Genomic DNA, 15,438 nt, shown 5'->3' with positions numbered 1-15,438 from the left:
TGGAGGCGGTGGACAGTTCCTTTCTTCAAGCCGCGTTTCCAGGGCTTCCATCTTTTTCAGCAGCTCCCCGAATTGAAAGTCAGACAAACCCCTCGGGTGGTCTTCCTTTGGTGTCAATGTGGGTGATGTATAGGATGGAGTTGATGGCAGTGGCGAGTATATTTAGGGCACATGGCACAGGAGGCAAGGGCTCGTTGTTGATCTCCTCCTCTGTGGTTCTGCCTCTTTCTTCCGGTGCTATTGGCGGTGGTGTCAACCAGTCCCTGTCCTGAGGGCGAGATTCCCAGGCTATTTTGCCACTTAAGCGCGCTTAATCCTTTTTCCGAGTGCCAGGGCAGCACTCACCTCATGACCGGCTTTTCTGACCCCTCTTCCCGTCAGGTCGTCAGAATATCCAACGCTGAACTGAGGGTCCCTCGTTCGTTTGTTGACGCGGAAGCTCGGACAGATACACCACGACCAATATGATCAGGGTAAATGCCACTTTATTGCACAGATAGCTCAGCTATTATAGACAGTTCTTTCCCGCGCCACGCAACACTCAAGCAACAATTGGTTACATGCATAGTTCAAACAAGCATCTCTACTATATGATTGGCTAGCCCCAGCTGTTCACTCGCATAGTTATCTACTTCTATGTTTTACTCAAAAATCCTGCTTATCGGTACATTCAGCAACAGTTCTTTCCTCCCTCCACTTAACTCAGCCGTTCACAAAACACAATTTGACCTTCTACATTCCTTGAAGCTTACACTGTCGTCAACAAGTCCTCAGTGCTTGGGGTGCTCACAGGGTGACCACTGATCTCTAAAAATTCTCCTACAGATCTGCAAGCTAGGTTACTAGAGCTCATCTTCATACACATGTTTATATTTACAAATAAAGTACTATAATTAGTCATGGATGGTTTCTTGCATTATTTTCCCAAAAGCAGCTGGCACCTCAGTGTTTAGCTGATAAGATTGGCTCTGCCACAAAAGCTGGATTTCACTCAATAGCAGAATTTTCCAGGCAGGTGGAAAGCACCCAGTCAACTCAGCCTGAATATTCCTAGGATGAATGCCCTGGGAATAGCTGACTTTCTGCTTCTCTGATTCTCAGGAAACATAGGTGCTCATTAATTCATGAGGTAAAGGTAACTGTAGACCTCACACCCCCAAAATTAAATGTACACTACATCAGTCTTGCTTTCCCACAGGAGGGAAAGAAAAGTTGAAGTCACAGAATGAGAGAGAGAGAGACAGGGAGAAGGGATGGCAAAGGGAGACTTAGGAGAAAAAAAAGTGAAGTGAAATAATCGTGAAGATAAATATCTTTTTTTTTGTTGTTGCTGCCTGTGGGGGGAGGTAAGGTGGAAATCTCAAGCTATTGGTGGAGTGTTTTCAAATCTTTAAGAAACACTGCACCTGGTTGCAAGACTGATTGAGTCAGTCTTATAAAACATGGATGGAGCAAACCTGAGGACCCTCCCCTCCTTGCTCAGAGCTTACTGTATTTTGCAGTCTCTCAGTAAATCGCTGTCTTCCCTTTCACCAAGGACAAGCTGCTGGAGAAAGAAGGCTTTTGCCATTACCTGATGATCACTTTATGTTTCAAAGTGCAGAAACTTTCATTGCTCATAATTGTTTTCCCTTTGAACTCTAATTTAAGTGTAAATACTGTATTCATTTCTCCTTGATAAGACATTTGCTTCAATAGAGCTGTTTGCACTCTTTACTTTCCCATGCTGCCTTTCCTACCTAGGAGGAAACAGGTCTAACATCAGCAGAGTGGTTTGGTTAGAAAATCAAAGCAGGGGATCTTCAGAGATACTCACTCAGATACAAGAATTCCTATTACTGTGCTGCAAAGACCTGTTTGACATTATGTGATGTCACCACTTTGCAATGGCAGAGCTGTGGGATGTGGCAGGCCTAGAGGGTGGCATCAAGGACTGAGGCAGCTAAACTGAAACAGAGCAAGTGTTTTTTTTTACCTTAATACCTGTGAAGGTACAATTCACGGGCATACAGAGTATATAACAGAACAGTTTTCCCTGAAAAGCTTCAGGGGTTAATGCAAGCATTGCTGGGTTGGCAGTGGACTGTCCCTGGAATAACATCCTTCTATTTTCACTGAGTGTTTGCTCTAAAAATCCAAACCTCGCTGTTTGCTCTGTGCCTCCAGAAAGGCTTTGCAAATTGCAGTGTTGAGTGGAAGTGACAAAGCAGGATGTTTTCTTTGTAAGAAGGTACCCTGAGTACACAACCTATCATCACTATTCAACTTTCAAAACAGGGGTGACATGGTGGGAGGGTGCCAGGGAAAGGTCTGGATGTTGTCATTGTCATCTGTCCTGGCTCAGCAGTGGCAGGAGAAGAGCCGGGCAGACGTGACCCTGGGCAGATACCCTGGGTGACTGGTGCAGCAATGAGGTGGCAGGGTTCTGCAGAGCTCCGAGGAAGCTTTAAAGGCAAGTGCAAAGAGCAAGTCAGTTCCTACTTGACATTTTCCCTCCCATTAAAATAAAATATTTTGTAATATACAGTAACTTTGGTTTATTTTATTGTATCTTTCACTTTTCTGCTTTGCAACTTCATTCCATCCAATATTACTGACATTGCTGAATTCACTCCAGGTCAATAAGTAAAACCAGGTATGATTCTGGACCCACAGTTTTAAAAAAGCAGGCTTTGCTTTGAAACAGCTCTACAGAGTAATAACATTTCCTTACACTGCCAGCTACATGGCATATTCACAGTTAGCAGCAAAAACATGTTACGTGTGTTTTTACCTCTCAGAAGCACATAACCACAGCAGTTGTGGCAAAGTTTGCTGGAACCTCTTCCATGGCACTCACCAATGGTGCAGATACTGTATTTCATTCACAAGGTCAAAGCCTTGCCTCATTTAGATGCTAGCAATTCTATTGAGAAACTCAAATATAAGTAAGGGAAATGCAGTTCCTGCAGAACTTTTATTCCAAAAGCATTGCACAGCCTTGCTTAAGGGGGAAACAGGGCTGACAGTTAAAACAGGTCCTTTTTTTGAAGGTAGAGTATGGGTGCTAAGGAATCATGAGAAGAAAAGTGTGGAATACCAACCTGCCATTGGACCAAAGCTGGGCTCCTAAATTGCCTTGAAACAATGATGTATACATAACACAAAGTTTGTTCCACCTGCTCCTTTGAAATGTCAGAACATCACAACAAAGCATAACGTAAGGGTTGATTTTTATGAGACAGATCGAGAACAAAAATTCACTAGTCCTTTTTTTCATCAGGATTACTGTATGCATTTATCTCTTATAAATGCCACAGTAGACAGTGCAATCTGTGCATGGTTGGTGCAAATGGTAAATCATTTAACAACCTTCCTTTGCTTTCCACATCCTTGATTATTACATAGGACCTGTGAGGCATAATATTTAGAAGAGCTAGGCCTTGAGTTAATAGGTATTCTTGTTTTGTTCGATCCTTTCCATTAACAGATGGAAATAAAAAGTAATACAAAATGGTGGCTTGTCTAAAGTACATCGGATTAGAATTATCCACATAATTTACAGTATCTGGCGTTTAGGATCAGATGATCTCAGTAGATGCATATTGATACATTTAGTAGTTTGGCAGATCACTCTGGGGAAAAAAGATAGAAACATAGCTATTTATCTCCCTGTTGAGAAGACTAAAGACAAAAATCTGCAAAACAAAGACTCAGATTTGAATTCCAGGTCACATACTAACTGCTATGGAATGGCAAGTTACTCTCCTCTCCGGCATTAGTCTAATATCTTGGGACTGGCATGCCAGAAAACTTCTGTTATTGAGAAATCTGAATATAGTTTAAGAACCCAATTTCAAAAATACAAATATCAGCCCTGTCACTCAAGGAGGAGGAGGATGATAAAGATATCCGTAAATGCACGTCTTCTTGCATTTGCACTGGAAAAAACTCCAAGGACTGTGATTAACCTCTTAGAGACTCCACATTCTGAACCTTTAAAAATACCCCAGTAGTTCAGCTGTCTCCACGGGTGTTTACTCCCCCCCCCCGAAATGTATTTTTCCCATGGAGATGGACTGGGGGCACAGCAGACAAAAATCTATCTTCCTCCTCTCTCCAGCTTGTGTGCAGGGCAAAGCAAAAGTAACTTGAGAGGCTGTCAGGGCTGCTCACAGCAGACAGCAGCAGGAGGAAAAAAAAGGCTCTGCTTCTGACGTTTTTTAATTGTTAAAGTGGTTGCTAACAGGCTCAGCTCCTTCACTGACTGTTGCTATGAGCCGCTTGCACAAGCTGTGTACGTTAGTCTCTGCTGGAAGTATGTAGACATTAAATAAGCTTGGACACAAAATGACCTGCACTTGGAGACAAAACTCTGCACTTAAATGCAGAATAAGTTATTTAGCCCAGCTTCTGTCACATTTCAAAGAAAATAGGGAATGACACACTTTTAATGTCAAGGTCCTTATGCTTTGCTGAACTTGTCATGCCTTATGAACTGAAGGCAGCTAGGAAGCCTGGTGGTTTCATCAGTTTCAACACAGGGTCTGTCTTAATTTAATGTTTTCAGTTGTAAGAAAGGGGGAAAAAAAGGCAGATGACCCAAAGGCAAAGAACTTAAGATTTTGAAGTGCAAACTCTGAAACTTTACTTTTCCTCTCTTTGTGAGCTACACATTTAACCAGCTATTATTATCATTAAAATAAAACTAGTACAAATATAATGGGAATGTGTATTAGCATGTAAAACTTTATTTGTATTATGAAAGTGATGTAAGAGTCCAGCTATGGACTTGGAACCCCTGAAATACATGTGTAGCTGCTGCAGTTTCCGTCTAGTTAATAATGCAGCTGAGAATAATATTTTGTTCTATGAGACACCTGCTGTGAGAGTTGTTTCTGAAATGTAACGAAGATTATATTTCATGTACTGGTAACTATTTGCTTCCAGGTGAGGACACTGTACTGCAGATTACCCCAAGAAAAAGGGGGAAAACCCGGCCTTGTAATGACTCAGCTACAATAGCTACTTTGTTTTTCTGTTAATGAAAAATATTTTTTTCACCTTAACTGAATAAACCTGTTCAAAAAATAACAAAAATTGCTTACACCAATCTGTATCTCATTCTGAGAGTGAGCTATTCCTGCAAAGCAGTCTGGGTTATAACACTGTCAAGAGTAATGATTTTTCTACCTGTAAACCTTTTACCTATTCTCTTTAAGGAGTTCTAATTACCCTCTTCCAAATTTATAAGTAGCTAGCAATTAATACAATAAATAGCTAGTAATTAATACAAACGATGTGCTTGGAAGATGCACAGTGCATCAATAGGATTCACAAGCTTGAAATCAAGTACATGTGGAAGTATTTCACAGGCTGAGCGCATAAGATCAAGGTTTGTTTTTTTTTTTTTTGTTGCAATATGACAGGACACTTGAAATAACCTATGTTATTTTGCAGTAGCTTTTCTTTGAGACAAGTTTGACATCAGCAGGCAAAGGGAAGAGAGAAATACCAGGGCAGGGTTGTAGTCATTACTCCTCTGAGAGTCCGCATGGATCAACGGCTCCTTGAAGCAAGAACTGGCTCAGATGTGTTTATACAGCGCCATAAACAAAGGAGCTCTGCTCTCTGGCAGAGGCCCCAAAGACCCAGTTTAATACAACCAGTAGTAAGTTACCATGGTGTGGTGTTGGACTACACCATGGTATTTTCCATTCTAAAGATAAGAAATATTTCAAATGGCGTGGAGGTTTAACTGAGTGGAACAGCGCCCCACAGCTGATGCACTGGAGGAGAGGAATGTGTTAGGATAAATGGTGCGGGAATGCAAGTTTTAGAGCCAAGTTGCTTTTGGGTGCTGTGCAGAGCAAAACAGCTCTGGTATCAGTGTACCACAGACATATCTGTGTAACTCTGGCTGTTTTCCAAGTAGCTCATTGCTAAAGAGTCATACTGCATACATGTATTTATTTTTAGAGGTGAACAATTTTCCAGTTTCTTCTACCATTTTCTCTCCACAGTTTTCTTTGATTTCTCAGGTTGCTTGATCACTTTCAGGTCACACTGTTACAGTAATTGAGTGCAGAAATGTCTGTTATGCCCTGTACACATTGTGTTGCATTTCATGTAACGCTTCCTTTTGACACCACGTCAAAATGACCTTTATTCTCCACCATGAGGACTCATGTGAAAGATCAGATTTACAGCTATACATTGGGATTATCTGGTAATGAAACTTGCGGTGTTCTTCTCTGTGTTACTGTATTCCTCCCACCGTCTCCAAGCCTGATCTACATTACAAAATTTGCAGGTAGGGAGTATCCATACATGGAGATGTGGACTAGCAAAACGGCTGTTTCTGCCTTTGAAATAATACCTCCTTATTGCTTGCTTCTGGTCTGTGCAATGCTAACAGCTACTCAGTTGCCCATGTCTGCTGCAGCATGCCTCTTAGCAATCCTCCTCGTCTCACAGCCCTGACCACTCGGAACAGTTTGGAAACTTAATCATGCTATGCAACAACATGGGTGTCTTTTTTTCCCCCTTTGAAATCTGTCTTTACTTTCTAATCTGTGTTTGTTAACAGAAGGGTCTGCTTTTACATTAAAAGAGACAATTGCTTAATATTCTGCTCTTGCCTGATCTGCCCATAGATGTACTACTGAATATTCAGGTGGTTGTGGGAAGTGATCTGATAGCCAAGTTACGGGGCTAGCAGAAAAACAGGAAAGCAGAACAACGGTTAGAAAGGAGCAGTTGCCAAAACAAGAGCTCTGCAGCAAACCAACTGTGGGGCAAGTCTCTAAAGAAGGAGATGTGAAGCTGTCCCCAAAACATATTCTCTTTATGACAGGCTGCGTAGCAGACAAGCATTCCAGACATGATGGGAAATGCACGTTTTCCTTGCTCTTTTCCATGAGTACTCTCTCTGTGTGAAGTGACATGCCAGGGAAATGCAACTGGTGTTTCAAAGAGCAAGTTGCTTTCACAGGAACCAAGATGAGAGAAGCAGGGAAGGGAATGGAGGGGAAACTCAGTTAATTTCAACCATGCATTTCCTGATGCATGTGTTTTAAATTCATGTCAGCATCCCAACCCTTCCCCCTTTATTTGAAAGCAATGCCTTTCCATGTAGTCTCAGGGCAAAAGAACAGGGGATTCTAAAGAAGGGATTTTATCTTACAAAAATATATTAACAATGAAATGAAGTAATATTAGGGCTATATGGTAGAACTGGATCTGCTATAAAACAGCAGCATCCCAGAAAGCAAGAAAAGTGCCTTTACACTGTACTCTGCCTATTACAGGAGCATAATTCATGTAGGTAGATGAACTCCTGTGTGTAATAGTGATTCCCTTGCTTCCTCTCCTTTTTTTCTTTATAAGGAGAAAAATGTAAATATGTTAAAGACCATGTTCCATTCACAAATTAATCCTCTCAGACAGCCCTGGTGTGCCAAGTCAACCCAGCCCCATTTTGCCTTTGCTGGTGAAGACAAGGAAAGCTCTTATCACACACAGATACAGAACCATTTTTGAGTATTTGGCTCCAGGAATGAAACCAATAAAATATTTTCTTAAATCACAGCAAATTATTTTTAGTCCTACTCAAGTATTGGTACAGTGCTAAACTATATTTTCTCTGTTTTAAGAAAAAAAATATTCTGGCCAACATCAGTAGCAACATTTTTACAATATGCTTTTTCACAGATTCAGCATACTTGCAGTATTTGTACTGACCCACAATCGATGGTTGTGTACAACTCCTTATTTTAATTCCATAATTTTGCAAGTTAAAACATCATTGCAAAATTCAGCTTGCTGAACTCTTTCCTGGAAGAAATGCAAACAGTTTAAATACAGTCATTCATCATAGTATAATGATTATAGATAAAATATTATATTTATGGCCCAGTGAGAGTTGTATAACTGTTTGCTTTACAGAAATCTGTTAAAATGATGGGGTATTACAAGGAAGTTTTCAGACAGCCAAAAGCATCCTGCATCTATTTAAATGGCAGCTGTATCTTTTCTAGCAGCTGCCTCATGTTTGGTTTTTTTTTGTGAGCCCAGGCAGAGATGTGTGGGCAGGGGCCCCAGAATCATTGAGGCCATCTCCTCATCCCTAGTGAGGACCTCTGCAGGCAGCCTTTCCAGAAACTTAGGGTTCATCATAAGAGATTTATGTTTTTTTCTCTAGCCAGCCAATGCTCCTGTCCTCCAAAGCTCCCTGCAGTTCATCAACAGCTGCATACCACAGTACAGTCATCTTTTCTGTTTATGCATCAGAGGAGTCTGAAACAGGATACTTCAAATCCCTCTCTTATTTCCAGTGCACTGACTGGGTCACTGCTCAGCTAGGCACAGTATTGCTCAATAGGCTGTGCTTACCCTTGTATCCATTGCCTTATTGTGACTTTGCCCAGTCCTAAACATCTTGTGTTCTTGGGAATCCTGGCTTCCAGAAGACGGCTGGAAAGCCCCTTTTTCAGTATCAAAGCAACACTTTCCGGGGACTTTAGGTTGAAGGACTGGAGTTAGTACACTTGCAGTTAGGCTCCTTCTATCGATTGTGCCCTTCTCATCTCCCCACACAGTTCCTGGCTCTGGCACACACCAGTAAGCACCTAGGGCAATTTGGGATGTTTAAGCATTTTCTGTCCTGCTCCTTCAAGTGTCCAAGGCCAGTGCTTTCTGGTTCGAGGTCCATAGCACTGCACGCTAGAGTCTGTGGGGCCTTGCTTCAAAGAGCCCTAGACAGGGGTGTGTTCCTTGCAGCACATGGCCATGATGAGGGCATGTGAATGGTTCCTCTACTGAACAGTGCTCTATAACATCAAAAAAACATCAAAAAAAACACTCAAAGTGAATCACTGTCCTGGGTGATCTGCACTACACCATTGCTTCTTGTGGTAATAACAGACATTTTAATTCCATGAGTGAGTGGAAATGCACCAGGCAAGAGAAAGTGCAGGAGTCAGGAAACAATAGCACAGCTTGCAAATTGCTTATGTAGACGAAGGCCTGGACTCCTTGGGTGTGATGCCTAAATTTTCATGATGTTTCATCATTAGAACCCCACTGAGAGGAAAAAAAAAAGAAAAAAAGCCTAGATAAATGAACAAAGAACATCTTCCAGATCTAACTCTGCCAGTGAAGGATGTTAACACCCAAGAGCAATCTGTCGCTGTTTCCTGCCAGAACTACTGGCAAAGGTGTTAGAGTGAGAGCACCAACCCATACTTACCAAGACCATAGATGCCAAGATTTAGTATCTCAGCTGTTCCAACTTATGCAGGTTTTCTTGTTCTTTTCTTTTTTTTTTTTTTTTTTGATAAACTGGCTGATTAAAGTGGTTGTATTCTATGATACGTGATATCAGCTGTGACGCTGAGCAGGGAGCCATAGCTTCTTCTACCAGTAAGAGCAGTGTGCAGGGATTGTACTTATTGACAGCCTGGGCTAATGGATGACACACAAAGAAGCAAAGATGACTCGGATAAAAAGGTGTCTTGTCCCCAACTAAAGTGGTAGCTTGGAGCAGAGCAGCAACTGAACTCATGCAGTGTTTGTGCTACAGTCTGGGGGCATCACAGCATCCAGGAGTGCTGTGTCCCCACTGCAGCGGGGAGGGAAAGCCTCTGCACATATGCCATCCTAAATGAACAGCTGTTGGGCTTCTTGCTTTCAGACAAAGGAGGCATATAAGAACACTGTCTGCTTTTCTGTTCACCTTTAAATAAGGTTAAACTATAGAGCTAGAGAACTTCTTACTGTAGGTTTTTTATTAAAATTTTCTTTTTATCCCAGAACTTTTAACAGGGAATGGCAAAAAGAGTGTCAGAAATATTCAATCCAGTACCGAGACTCTTTTAAATCATGTAATGTATTTTAGCACACAAAGCCTGCATAAATTTTATCATGAAATCAATGTCATAGCAGTACAGCTATGCATACCCTTAAGTACTTTCATGATGACAGCCTAATAATCCATTGCATATAGCCAATCACAATATTTTAACAGAAAGGATCTAACACAAAATTTAGCTGCTTTCCAGGAGTGGGGGGGAAGTATACTAGCCATTCCTGTATTAGTTTGTACTGGTCTGGATGTGGTTGTAGTATATAAATACTACTAGACCTCTATTATCCCGATGTGCTAGTTATTGTCTTAATATTATAAATTGGTATATTAATTATTAATATACTAATAATACTAATAAGTATGTTGATTGACGGAGTCTACTTTTAGAGGTAGAACGACAAAATCATACTTTGTCCAAAAGGTGGAGCCAATGACACTTTGAGATCTCTGCTCTGCCGCAGGTCGTGGTTTAATAACCAAGTCCCTTGGGCAGCCAGGGGACTCTGACTCCCTGGGCACCACAGCTGCCTTGCAGGAAAGAATGCAGCGTCACTACACTGACTTGTTTTCTGTTTGTGTAACAAATGGTGGAAGACCTGCTTTAAAGTATGTGTACATTTATGTTTCTGTCTCCTTAGAGGGATAAATCAGATCTGATCCTAAATATATGCTTTCAAAACATACAGAAGCATGTAACTAAATTGTGTAGACAGTCTGAGTCATGCCATCTTCAGCAGAAAGTTAGGAGGAATTAAAACGGCATGCAGTTTGATGTTAATTATATATGTTTGTAAGTTGTATATGTTGACTACAAATCATACTAATTTTTATTTCCTCTTGTATTCTACATCTTACTCTTACTTGAGTTACCTTCACTTACCTGTGGGGAAAAATATGGAGTAATCTTCTGAACAATTAACTAATGATGGCATGATCTTAAAATAAAATCAGGGCTATTGTAGACTTGAACATAGGGTGAAGGAGAGACTTTGGCATGTTAGTACTTTAACTAAATGATTTTGCCTGAAAACTTCCTCCTGTTTGGATTTTAAAGACACATCCTCTGATATGATAATGCTCTGGCTCTCCAAAATATCCCTCAGCTCTCTTCCTGCCATGTTCTGCAGGCTGAGACCTGGCATGAGCATGTTATTGCAAAGATCAAGCTGGAGGGAGGCCATGGAAGAGGGGTGCCAGTCCCACTGAACCCACACCAAGGCCAGCAATGTATTTCAGCATCTTCAGGGACTATAAGAAGCTTTGAAAAACAGCTGTTAGAAAGGAAAGGAGATTAGGATGGGTGCAATCCTGAAAGCCAAGTAGCAAAGGCGTTCCAATTGTATTGGCTATTATTAGGAGCAGGATAAAAATAGAACCAGAGAGTAGTTGTTTATACATAAGAATATAAATAGAACCTATCAATGTTATCAATGTGACAAGTATAAGGAAGTGTCTCATATAATACTGTAGGAAGTATGTATATCCTTCACTCTCTTCAGTTCATTTCAACGCACCTAGGGAAAGTACTCGGTTTGTATTTGTTTGGTTACCTACGTCTTTTTACATATCTTGACTTTTAAAAGTGGTAGAGGTGTCACTTGAAACCCTTCTGTCTCCATCTCTTCAATAAAGGTGAGCAGTGAAGATTAAATACCCTATCCTTACCTAACTTCAGCTCTTAGACAGCATTTCCTGCCTGGAAGCTCTTATTTCAATAAATAAGTAAAATACATGTTTGAATATCATGCAGATTGCTCAATCAACAGAAGGTGAGAAGAGCAGCATGGATGCTAGTCCTCAGCAAAGCAACCTTTTCGGGTACAGGCAGCCAGTGTACCCTGGTGATTATGGTGAAATGAGGCAGTTTGGTAGCCTCAGTGAAGGAAGTAGTAGATTTCACAAGTAGACGTCAGGACTGGCATCTTGCAGTATTTCAAACTCAAAAATGCCTTGCACCCACAGAGGAAAGTTTCCATCTCACCACAAGCTTAAAGTCCAGGACTCCTGGACTCATGTGCAATATCTAAATTGACATGGACAGAAAAAGCATTCAGGACTTAGGCTTGAGCAGGGTTTAATGGCTCTGTAGATCTCTGTCAGATGTGTAAAGTGCTCTCTAAATATGTCTGTCTCATTAGTGATCCCCAAGAAGACTTTCTGAAATAACTGCATTACAAGTAATAGACTACAGTAAAAGGAGTATGCCTTTTACATAAATAAACAAGCAAAACCCCTCAGAATTAATACTTGAAATTGTTAGAAAACTTATAGTGTATGATTGCTGCAGAAATCTTTCATGGTTTTGGCATTTTTGCACCAGCTAAACTTGATATAAGACTATGCATATTGTCTATGTACACAATTGCTGCTAGCACTAGAAATGGACAGACTTTTCATGTAGCTGAATGGGGGTATCTAAACTTAACAGTCATAAGAGGGTTGTCAAGTATTGGAAAAGGCCACCCAGGGAAGTGAGTCACCGTCCCTGGAAGTATATAAGAGATGGGGTGCTTCAGGACATGGTTTAGTGGTAGTAGTCTTGGCAGTGTTAGGTTAATAGTTGGACTCAATGATCTTAAGGGTCTTTTCCAACCTAAATGATTCTGTGATTCTATGAAACTGAAATGAGAATCACAGAAACAATATGGTATCTCTATGCTGATGCATATAGATAGCTGAAACAACCTGAATTTCAGTGAGAAAAAAATTTTTTGGAAATAGGCAAGTTTGGAAAGGTAGAAAATCACTAGGACATTGTTGAGAGTCTGCAGCAAGAATCTTGGTTTATTCTCTAGATTTAAAGAGGGTTTGGTTGGCTTTTTTTGGCCACAGAGAGCAGCACAGGTTCTTACAAATGCAGAACTTTTCCATGTCCCTACTTCACACAAAATAAGCAAACAATTGTCTGAAAGACCATTTATGCCAAATGGTTTGTGAAAAGGAGTGTGTTACATACCTAATGCAAAAAATACACATACTAAAATAACTAATTATACAATACATAAGCAACTAAATAACAATTAAAATAAAATTATTACGTAAAATGAAAGGCTTAGTTGCACTTTGAAGACAACTTTAGAAAATTAGAATGCATACATATTAGAGGCACTTGAAATTCACATATATTACGGGTGTTCAAAATCTGACTGCCAGTTTGGTGTGTATGAGGCTGAACAGAAATCATTGACTCCAACACATTTTCAAATACATGTTCATTTTGGAGTGTAAGTATTTGTTTCTGAACCTGTCTCAAATGTAAGGGGTTATAAGGCACTCAAACTTGCACAGAAAAAAGAGGTAAAAAGTACCTCTGCGCTTTGAAGACTTACCAAACTATCCCCTTTCTGTTTTGACTACTTTTCATGTTTCTGTTCCAGCTTGTTGGTCTGTCTTGTGATTCCATGTCTGGCTGAAAATGAATTAAGCCTGTCAGTATCTGTTTGACCTTTTATTAATCAAGAGGTTCGCCTTCCACATCTATCTCTTTTCCCTACTGCCTCTCCTGCTGATCTTCAGACTCTCACAGAGACATCTCTCAGGATGTCTAAGCATCACCAAGAGGAGAGCAGCTCCATAACTATCTGTTCCTCCCAAGGTGGCATTCACTGAGCCTGCAGCAAATGGCAATTTCTAGCAGGAAAAGTGTTGCTGTTGGTTGTTTTTCTCTCCTCCACCTATGCAACTGCTTCCCTTCCCACTTCAGTTGAAAAGAAGTCCCTTTTCACCCTCTCTTTTGTTTTGCTTTGTGGAAACAGAGGTAAGTGCATTAGCAGCGACCTCTGAGAAGATTCAAGTGGTGTATCAGCATCATCTCACACCAGTCCTCTTCTCTGCTTTTACAAAGCTGCTGCTGGCTGCTGGTTGTACAAATTTGCAAGTGACAAGTGACATGTTTTGTTTGTGATGACCAGAAGCAAACCTGAATTCGTGTATCCCATTCTAATTCATGGCATATATTTTATACCATTTTAATTAAGGTTCTGGTTTTGTTCCAAAGTTTAGACTGACATGACAGTAACACTGAGCACTCACACTGATCCTGCACACTCCAGCAAGATACCTCCTTCTTTGCAGTAACACTGAATAATGGAAGTTTTGCTGAGCAGGAATACAAACAGACCTTCTGCATAATACATGAAGATGAGTGAGCCTGAGGATGGTAAACACATTTAAGATCATACTGTACAGGAAGCTGCCGAGCTCAACCAAAATAAAATGTTGAATAAAGGAGTATGTAATAAATTGTCCTCCTTCCTGGTACACATGCATTAGAGTTAGCTTCAAGGTGGTGCATCGGTCTGAACTAGTCTTCAGAGTATCTCCTTCTAGGGTTAGGTGCTTTTACCATCTATTTCTCACTTGGTGCTGTTGGAGGGAAGGTGATTTTGCATCAGCAAGCAGCCTTTAAGTACTCAGTCCCTCTTCCAGAAGCCATTTCAACTTCCAAAGGTTACTATTAACTGCTTCTTGGAACAGGCTACTGGTTATTGCACACAGTTATAGGGGAAAGACTTGCATTTCAGTCTTATACAGTTCTTTATTAGCATAAAAATTGCAATATACAAAGAAGCAGGGTCTGGATCCCAGGCCCATCCTATCTCATGCAATGTGGAGTTTTTAAGTACAATCTATAGTTAACCTTTCATTGAAGTCTAACAGGGTTTTAACTCAATTTTAATAACAAGTCTGTAAGCTTTCCAAAGTCCCATCCAAAAATTATATCTGGATATAGTCCAGTAAAACCTCATACATTGTTGCTTAATATTTATTCACTCCCAGATATATTTGCTTACTACTTAATATATGTATCCAGAGATTCTTCCAACAACTATTACTGCAAACCTCTATATGTGACTACTGCAGAGATTTTTTTTATTCAAGTATCAAAATGATAAAGAATCTGGAAAAACGAATAAGATGGTAACTTTTTTTGCTTTGTTTATTGTATTTTTAAGGCAGAATAAAATGGAATGTGTCACTGCTTAGAAATGTTAACAATAGGAGACAAATAACATCTGTATCAATAAAAAAGGTTGTTATGAACTTATGCATATATGGCAGGGGATGTTTAATCTACTAGGAAATGTAGATTAAATGTGCTGCATGTTCACATTTTGTGTGTGTAAATTTCCAAACTGCATTCAGTTTAGCAGCTCATAGCATAACTACAATGAATACCGGAACAGGTTTCCTGGAGAGTTTCCTCTTCTCCTCTCCTCGCCTCGCCTCGCCTTGCCTCGTCTCTTCCTTGCCTCTCTCCTCTCCTCTCTTCTCGCTTTCCCTCCCCTCCCTCTCCTCTTCCTCACCCCTTCCCTGCACTTATAATGAGTCGAATAACAATGAGACCATAGTTTGCCTGAAATGCCAGGGGTTTTTCAGCTCCAAAACCACTTTCAAGGCCAGAAATCAGAAAGGTTACAAGTGGTAAGAGGTTTTCATTTTATTTTTCTGAATATATTTCAGAGCCAATGCTCACAAGCATTAAGACAATACTCATATGTAGCCAGGAGAAGGCTTCAGTCTGGCTCGAAAAAACATTCCTTGCAGTCCGGCAAAGGAAAGTCACAGAGCCATGGAATGAAGCAGCAGGA

This window comes from Charadrius vociferus, unplaced genomic scaffold, assembly GCF_000708025.1.
Source record: "Charadrius vociferus isolate BGI_N301 unplaced genomic scaffold, ASM70802v2 scaffold101, whole genome shotgun sequence".
NCBI lineage: Eukaryota > Metazoa > Chordata > Aves > Charadriiformes > Charadriidae > Charadrius > Charadrius vociferus.
Note: the sequence above shows the minus strand (reverse complement) of the source record.